Below are 8,886 nucleotides of genomic sequence, written 5' to 3'. Positions count from 1 at the left end.
GTGTTTTCCATGACTCGAGTGCTATAATGAAAGATTTGGCCATAGTGGCGTCGTCCCCTCCGGATGATGCGACCACAACCTGGTAGCTCATGATGTACTATGCTGGGTCTGTGCTACCGTTATACTTGGGATAAGTACCTGCTATGAAGTTGCTAGGCCAAGGTGAAGCCCAGAGTTGTGGTGCAAGTGGGCTTCGCTCATCAAGGTAATTTATCCCCTGAAAAAGTGGTTGTAGTGATGAATGGTATGTAGGGAGGGTTCTGCTACATATGGTGTGAGCCTTCGCCTTGCATATCTGTGATTTATTGCTCTAGCTCTCTGGCCTTTTGCTCCTCATCTAATATCATCTGCCTGACCTTGGCTTGCATGGTGATGTGATGTCGCTTAGCTGCAAGTATTTCTTTCTATTTTTGTAAATGATTGTTCTTAATGCGAAGGGCTCACAATTTGAGTTGGTCTTCGGCTGAAATGCCTAAGATTTCGCTATCTTCGACGATGTCTTCTGCCTCTAGGGGTGAAGCCTGACAGGGGTACATGGCGTACTCCCTTAGAGTTGCAGGTGCGAGTAGAACCCTCTGGCATAGGCGGATTGTCTTGGCATTATCTTTTGCTGTTGAAGGTCTCGTCGTCGAAGGCCTCCTGTCGTCCACAAGGGGAGCTTTGCCTTTCTTTTCAGCTAGAAGGGCCGTCTTAGCTGCATTGTCGATGGAAGTGACAACCTTCAAAGTTGCTCTCTTGGGCGCCATCGCGGGAATGGTTTTTCGTTGCACGAACGGTGGGCGTCAAATGTTGGAACTTGCTGACACGTGGTCAGACTAGCTCGAATAGTGGGAGAACAGAAAATAGTTTGATGCCGGTTAACACAATGTATTAGGGCAACAATGTTTTTTTCCGTCCCCTGCATGGTGCTGTACGGGGGTATTTATAGGTAACCAAGGGACGCCTTCACCCTATCAAAGACGGTTGTGCCCTTGGTTACCTACTTTATCCCTAGAACATTCCCTTCGGGGGTTACCACGAGTCACTACAACGTGATTAAGTGCACGCATGGACATACACACTAACAATTCTGCTCACACAGTGGCTTACATGTGGGACCCTGTAGCACGGGTCGGTTATATACATGCTCACTATTAAATTAACGAGCGGGTAACGACAAATGGTCTTCGCGTTCTATGTGCTCAGCCTTCCGAAGTCGCGGTGGCCTCCGTCATGACCTGCCAAGACGGAGAGAGCGCCTAGCCTTCGCCCGCTCTTTGCGTTCCCTCCGTTGTGGGGTCTCACTCTTCAGTCTTCGCGCTCTTCAGTCTTCGCATGATTTCCCTCCGACATGTTCCGCTTTTGTCGTGTAGTCGATCGAGCGAGGAAGCGTTGCGCCTTCGCCCCCAACAATAACCTTCCTTCATTATTTTTAGAGAAGCTTATTGGTTGCTACATTAGCGTGAAGATGCAAAAGATATTATTCGCTCGGCAAGCAAGTCAAATGTCGTTGCTCTAGATATTTTTGCGAAGAGCGAATGTAGTAGAAATAATAGACTTTGCTTATGAGCTATTGCATTTGCTTTTGTTAACGTTTCCTATTTCTTTTTTATCAGTTAAAATTTAATTAAATACATTGTAAGAACTTGACTGTGTGCCGTTGTAGAGGCCGGAACCTTTTCATTTTTCTAAAAAAATATGGTTGTCATAACGCACGTGATATGTAAGCATACATCATAAGGCTGTAAACTGTTAAAGAATTGTGCACATGGATACTCCCTCCGTCCCAAAAGAGTAGTCGTTTTGGCTCTTGGTTTTTATGTCTATATTCAAATTAATGATGATGAATCTAGACATAGATACAAAACACATGCATCAAGAATTGTATGAACCCACTAATTTTATAAAACAGCTACTATTTTGGGACGGAGGGAGTACTAATTATTTCCATGTATGCATGTTTAGGGAAGTAGTACACCTTCAACAATCCTCAACAATCTATGACAAATCAATTCTTACCTCTCTATCACCTAATAATGTTATGTCTTATGTGTTTAGTCTAAAATCATAATATGTGGTACAGATGCTGAGTTTTACTTGAATCGGATGTTATTTTGATCTGCATATATATAGAACTACACACTTCACTACTGGAGAATGGGGCTTCTATCCATCAATATTTATTCTGATTGCTTTTAATACTAATATAAGCATCAGTTGCGGGTTTAAAAGTCGAGTTCGTGCAGAGAATATTAGTATTGTTTGGTTTTTGCTTTGGCATAGCTAAGGAATATGAATAGAATTACTCTCATCTTTTTGGTTGAGGGATTAGTTTGTTACCTTTCATTTACCTTGGGACTCCTATGACCCATCGTCGGTTACGAAATACCGAGTGGCATTGTGTCATTGATTGATTCCAAAAAAAGATTAAGTGCATGGAAAGGTAAATTACTTTCTTCATGTGGGTGTCCAGTACTCATTAATTCTATATGAAGCAGCTTTCCCAATTTCATGATGTCCTTTTTTGAGGTACCTACGGGAGCCTTGAAAATCTAGATGCCATTTGTTCCAATTTTACTTACAAGATGGTAATTTTAAAAAGAAATACAGATTGGCCAAATGGAAGATTATTTGTCAACCTAAGAAAATTGGTGGATTGGGGGTAGCCAATCTGGCCATTAAGAACATTTGCTTACTCAACTTTTGGCTCTTTAAGTTATTCAATGAAAACGTTACATGGAAGCAAACTCTTAAAATTGTGCGTAAAAGGAACGATTTAGTCAAGGATGTTATGAATAGAAATATACTCAACCTATCTTTTCGCAGAACTATTGTTGGGACAAAACTGGTTGAGTGATAGAATTTATCAAATTTAATGGCATCTGTTACTTTAGGACAATCGAGAGACAAATTCTTTTGGGGCACCGATATGGACTTTTAAAAGTTCGCTCAATATACTTTCTTGTAATGAATATTGTCCTCTCAAATCTCATTATGTTGCTTTGAAAACTGAAACTCCATATCTACATTAAACTTTTCCAATGGTATTTAGGGAGGGGTGATATCCTTACTAAAGACAATCTAGCTAAGTGTGGGTGGAAAGGTAGTTTGCATTGCAGTTTTGTAATTAAAATGAGACTATTCCACATTTTTTCTTCGGTTGTTACGTTGCTAAAAATATTTGAAGAATTATTTACTTGATTTTACATATTTACTTGGTTACATGCATGAGTACACCACTGTTTGATTCCTCCAATAACATTTCTAAGGAATAGTGGTGCCATATTTTTAAGTCATAAATAGCCCCTAGTCATGACTCTAGATGCAGAGGAGACATCCCCACTAATGACTACCGGAATCGCGTTCTTTGCCGAGTGTCTAAGACACTCGGCAAAGGTTAATTTACACTCGGCAAAGCCTTTGTCGAGTGTAACACTTGGCAAATATTTTATCGGCAAATGGTTCTTTGCCGAGTACTTTTTTCGGACACTCGGCAAAGACTTTACCGAGTATCGAAAAGCACTCATCAAAGAAAAACACTCGGCAAATTAAAAATCGAAAAAATTAAAAAAAAACAGCAAATCGAACTCGCAACCTCTCTCTCGCGCATACCCTCTTATACCACTACACTACTACACCAATTATATCTATATTACGTTTTCATTCCCCATGTACTATAACAAACCGAGAGTAATTTGATTATTTAAGACACTAAATGAGTTAATTTGAAAATGTGACCAACTATAAAGTTGCATAACTTTTTGAGATCTACAAGTTTTATTTCAATAGTTTCTACATCTGAGACCGTTTACAAAATTTGAATTTTAAATTTGAAAACTTCACACGAATTTTTCAATGATAAGATGATTTCAAATCAAAAAATTGTCAACTACAAAGTTTCATTACATTTCAAGACCTACAACTTTTATTTTGGTGGTTTTTCCATCCGAGATAGTTTAAAAAATTCAAATTTCAAAATTCAAACATAGTTTTGCATAACAAGATGATTTCAAACCAAAATATTGTCAACTACAAAGTTTCATAACTCTTCAATACCTACAACTTTCATGTTGGTGGTTTTTTCTTTCGAAGTCGTTTTCAAAATTCAAATTTAAATTTTTTAAAATTTAGACATAGTTTTCGTTGACAATATGACTTCAAATGAAAAGGTTGTCAACTATAAACTTCTATAACTTATCAAGATCTACAAAGTTTATTTTGCTTGTTTGGTCATTTGTTTATCTCACATGATGGTTCTAACAATATGTACAAATTTTATACATCTCTCTCGTAATTTCATAAATTTATGAACAAATTTATTTTTATTTTGTCATATGAAGACATGTTCAATATATAAATTTTACATCATGATGAGTTATACAAATTTGTAGTTGAAAACTTTTTCATTTGAATTAATTTACTACTTTAAAATGTGATTTTTAAATTGTCTTTGTCTAGTGTTGGAGAAAAAACACTCGGCAAAGAGCTCTTTGCCGAGTGTTGTATATATGATGCTCGGCAAAGAGCCCTTTGCCGAGTGTCAAAAAAAGACACTCGGCAAAGAAACTCTTTGCCGAGTTTCAAAAATAAAACATTCGACAAAGAGCTTCGTCGCCGAGTGTTTTCGTTTACCGAGGCTTTTTTGTGTGGCACTCGGCAAAGAGTTTCTTTGCCGAGTGCCCGAAAAAAAACACTCGGCAAAAAATATGACACTCGACAAAAAGCCAAATTCTGGTAGCATATATTCAACGCTAATTTGTTGAAAAAGATCCTAATTTGTTTCTTGAACAGCCGGTCACATATGTGTAGCTTACCTTTAAGGAAGACCTAGTAAAATTAAGACCTAGTAAAAAAATTTACTTTGTTCGACATATGTAGTCTATATTTTACAGTACCGGTGACTTCTTACAAATCGCTACTAATGAGAAAAATCGTCTCTGTACTAGTAGGTGGAGGCTTGTTGTGGTAGTAAAATGTACATGAGTTAATTAGATGTGCATGTTCAATTTGCTCTTGAAAACTTGGTCACTTCGACTCAATTATTCATTTACATAAATCTAAGTTGTGAAAAAATAATGGACTATACATAGATAAACATGCATTCTATATTCGTGCATGCATGCTCTGAACAGTTACGCACGAGTTCGAACAAACTACTAGTATTTTAGGCACTCAAGACCTTTTTGACATGAGATATAGCCCAAAAATAATCTGAGTACGTAATACATGTCGTAGTTTGATCTTAGGCAATATTAATTTATAAAACTACAGCTTTACGTTTACTTTTTTCCACAATATAGAAATATGAGAATTATTGGAAAAATTACATATTCCATAAATTTGATAACAAAACGTCAAACGTGATCATTCATGCATGGTGATCTATTTCGTATCCCTGATTTCTTAGTCCAAGGTTTAGGGGGTGTTTGGTTGCTCCTGCTAAAGTTTAGCCTGAATCATATCAAGTGTTTAACTTTTAAATAAGAGTATGAAATATAGACCCAACCAACTGGACTAGATTCGTCTCGTCTTTTAATCTTCGGCTGACAAATTAGTTTTATAATCCGACTACATTTAATACCGGCCCGGAACGGAGGTTCAAACATTCGATGGGACAGAGGCTAAATTTTAGCGGGGTGTAACCAAACACCCCCTTAATAGGAGTAATAGAGCACACTTACCAACAAATTAAAGGACAGCTTCTTTTTTTTAGAAGTTTATCTCAAAAGAAGATCTGGTTAAGCACGACTGAAAAGTTTTCCAGGATCGATGCGCGCGTACGAGTGAAGACAAAAGTACGCAGAAAGGACTCATTGTAGGGATGGACTATAGTTGTAATTGTTAAGAAACCAGCTTAGATCCCGAAGGCCCATGTGGCCCATTTAACTGAAACACTAACTTTGTACTATATATAGAGGAGCACACTATCATTTGTTGTAACCCGTGAGGAGAATATATGAATGAGAATATCAATACCTCATATATCTTTATGTCTCCTATGTACACTCGGTAGCAAAGGGTTCTTAACACGTTATCAACACAAGGCTACTAAGGAGATCAAGCAAAATACTGAAAAAGGTACTGAATCCATATATTTTATGCATTGTGTTTTGAAGTATCATTTATCTACTTACTTCACCGCACTAGCAAGCAATCAGAATCAGCCGTCTCGGCGAGCTGATGCGCAGCCATCGCGTCGTTAACACGGATGTCGTTGCTGCTGTACATGGCGCGCCATGACACAGGCCGCGTCGCCACATATTCGCTGGCGTACTGACGCGCCACCGCCCGAGTATGCTGTGAACCTGAGCCGTGGATCGTGAGCGCCGTGGCTGCCGCCTCGTAGGCAGGCCCATACCGCTGCTCACCTACGCCGCCTACCAAAGCCACTGCGCGCGGCTGCAGCCTTGCATGCAGGCCCACGCAGACGGCCAGAGCCGCCGCGCACAACCGCCGCCGCAGCTTCGATGGCGAGCTCTGGCACGCCACCGCTCGTGTGCGCTGCGAGCCCGTGCCGCCTCATAGGCAAGCCAGCCCCGCTTATCCGAGCCACCGCTCGCGAGCGTTATCGTCGCTGCCACAGAGACGAAGCCGGAGCCGCAGGTCCGCACCAACGCCGCCGCCTCAGAGCAGGCGCGCACGGCCGCCAGCACTGGTGCTGTCGCCGCCCTGGGAGCAGGCTAGCGTGCTAGCAGCCGGCGCGGCCTTGTAAACTGGCAGGCATGCGAACAGCCGCCTCTATCTTTCTTTTCCAACGAATAAAAAAAACTCCCAGAGTGCATCGAACAAGGAGAAAGATAGAGCAGAGAAAGAAAATAAAGAAAAAGGGAACCGAACGTGCGGTAGAAAAAAAAAGAAATAAAGGAGATGACGGAGAAGTGAAGATGGCGGCTGCCTAAGGGAACCCTAATGTCGCCACCGGCCACCTTGTGGGTAGGGGTGGGTACTTTTTTACCGTAAACCGAAAACAGAACCGTACCAAACTAAACCGAAATTTTGGTTTTTTCGGTAGTTCGGTTCGGTTTCGGTTTTTGTATCTCAAAAGTTTGGTTTTCGGTATCGTAATCGGTTTTCACCGTATACCAAACCAAAATATAAAAAAACTGAATTACCTAACTTTATCAATTCTAAAATTTGATTATTCTATTATGTGAACTAAATATGCACTACCGGAATCCGCGCCTTTGCCGAGTGCCGAAGGCTTTGCCGAGTGCTTTTTATCGGGCACTCGGCAAAGCAGACTTTGCCGAGTACCGCCCTCGGCAAAGTTCTGCGCTCGGTAAAGAGCTGGTTTACCGAGTGTAGTACACTCGGCCCATCCAAGCACTCGGCAAAGACTTCTTTGCCGAGCGTCAAGCACTCGGCAAATACGGCTCTCGGCAAAGGGCCGTTAGTGGCCGTCTACAACTGACGGCCGTCAGTCTTTGCCGAGTGTCAAATATCTGGCACTCGGCAAACATAGTCTTTGCCGAGTGTCCTATGTAGACACTCGGCAAATCATATTTTTATTTTTTATATTTTCCCTACCAAACTTTTTGTGGTATGTTCCTACATTATGTAGACCAACATGTACCATTTTGGGACAATTATAACAGTGTTTTCTATACCTAGTACATTTAGTTTGTTTATTTGAATTTCTTCGGAAAATTCATATTTGAACTGCAGGTTACTCGAAACTTGGAAAACCGTGCATGCAAAAATGATATCCATGCTACTTAGCACAAGTTACGACCGATTTCAGGAGCGGACCGGAAACTTCGAGCACCATGTTCACTCAACATGACCGTAAACTTGCCATCCAGGTGTTTAAAAATTGTATAAAACATAAACAAAGTCAGAAAATCATGAAACCTGTCCACGTGTCATGATATCATATGTAGAGGCTGTGATAAAAAATTGAAAAAGTTTCGAGAAAGCTGTAACGCACTATGTGTACAAACCTAAGAGATCCACATTGAAACTCTATGATTTCATGTGTGGTTCTCTTAGGTTTCTACACATAATGTCTCACAACTTTCTCCAAACATTCTAAATTTTTTATCACAGCCTCTACATATGATATCATGACACGTGGACAGGTTTCATGATTTTCTGACTTTGTTTATGTTTTATACAATTTTTAAACACCTGGATGGCAAGTTTACGGTCATGTTGAGTGAGCATGGTGCTCGAAGTTTCCGGTCCGCTCCTGAAATCGGTCGTAACTTGTGCTAAGTAGCATGGATATCATTTTTGCATGCACGGTTTTCCAAGTTTCGAGTAACCTGCAGTTCAAATCTGAATTTTCCGAAGAAATTCAAATAAACAAACTAAATGTACTAGGTATAGAAAACACTGTTATAATTGTCCCAAAATGGTACATGTTGGTCTACATAGTGTAGGAACATACCACAAAAAGTTTGGTAGGGAAAATATAAAAAATAAAAATATGATTTGCCGAGTGTCTACATAGGACACTCGGCAACTATGTTTGCCGAGTGCCAGCTGTACAGCACTCGGCAAAGGATTGTAAAAGATTCTTTGCCGAGTGTCATCCAGCTGGCACTCGGCAAAATGTTCTTTGCCGAGTGCCTGCGATCCGGCACTCGGCAAAGAACACTTTGCCGAGTGCCAGCGATCTGGCACTCGGCAAAGAATATTTTAATATTTTTAAAAAATCTTTGCCGAGTGCCAGATCACGGACACTCGGCAAAGAACGTGTAAATAGCACCTGGTAACTTCTTCTTCTCACTCTCTCTCTCACTCCGTTGCCGTCTCCACGCCGCGCCCGCGCGCCTCTCCACGCCGCCGGCCGCCGCGCCCCTTCCCCCACGCCGCCGGCCGCCGCAGCCCCTGCCTCTCCACGCCGCCGGCCGCCGCAGCCCTGCCCCCACGCCGCCGGCATCGTCGGCCGCCGCGCCCGCGCAC

Source organism: Zea mays, chromosome 7 (assembly GCF_902167145.1).
Source record: "Zea mays cultivar B73 chromosome 7, Zm-B73-REFERENCE-NAM-5.0, whole genome shotgun sequence".
Classification (NCBI taxonomy): Eukaryota; Viridiplantae; Streptophyta; class Magnoliopsida; order Poales; family Poaceae; genus Zea; species Zea mays.
Note: the sequence above shows the minus strand (reverse complement) of the source record.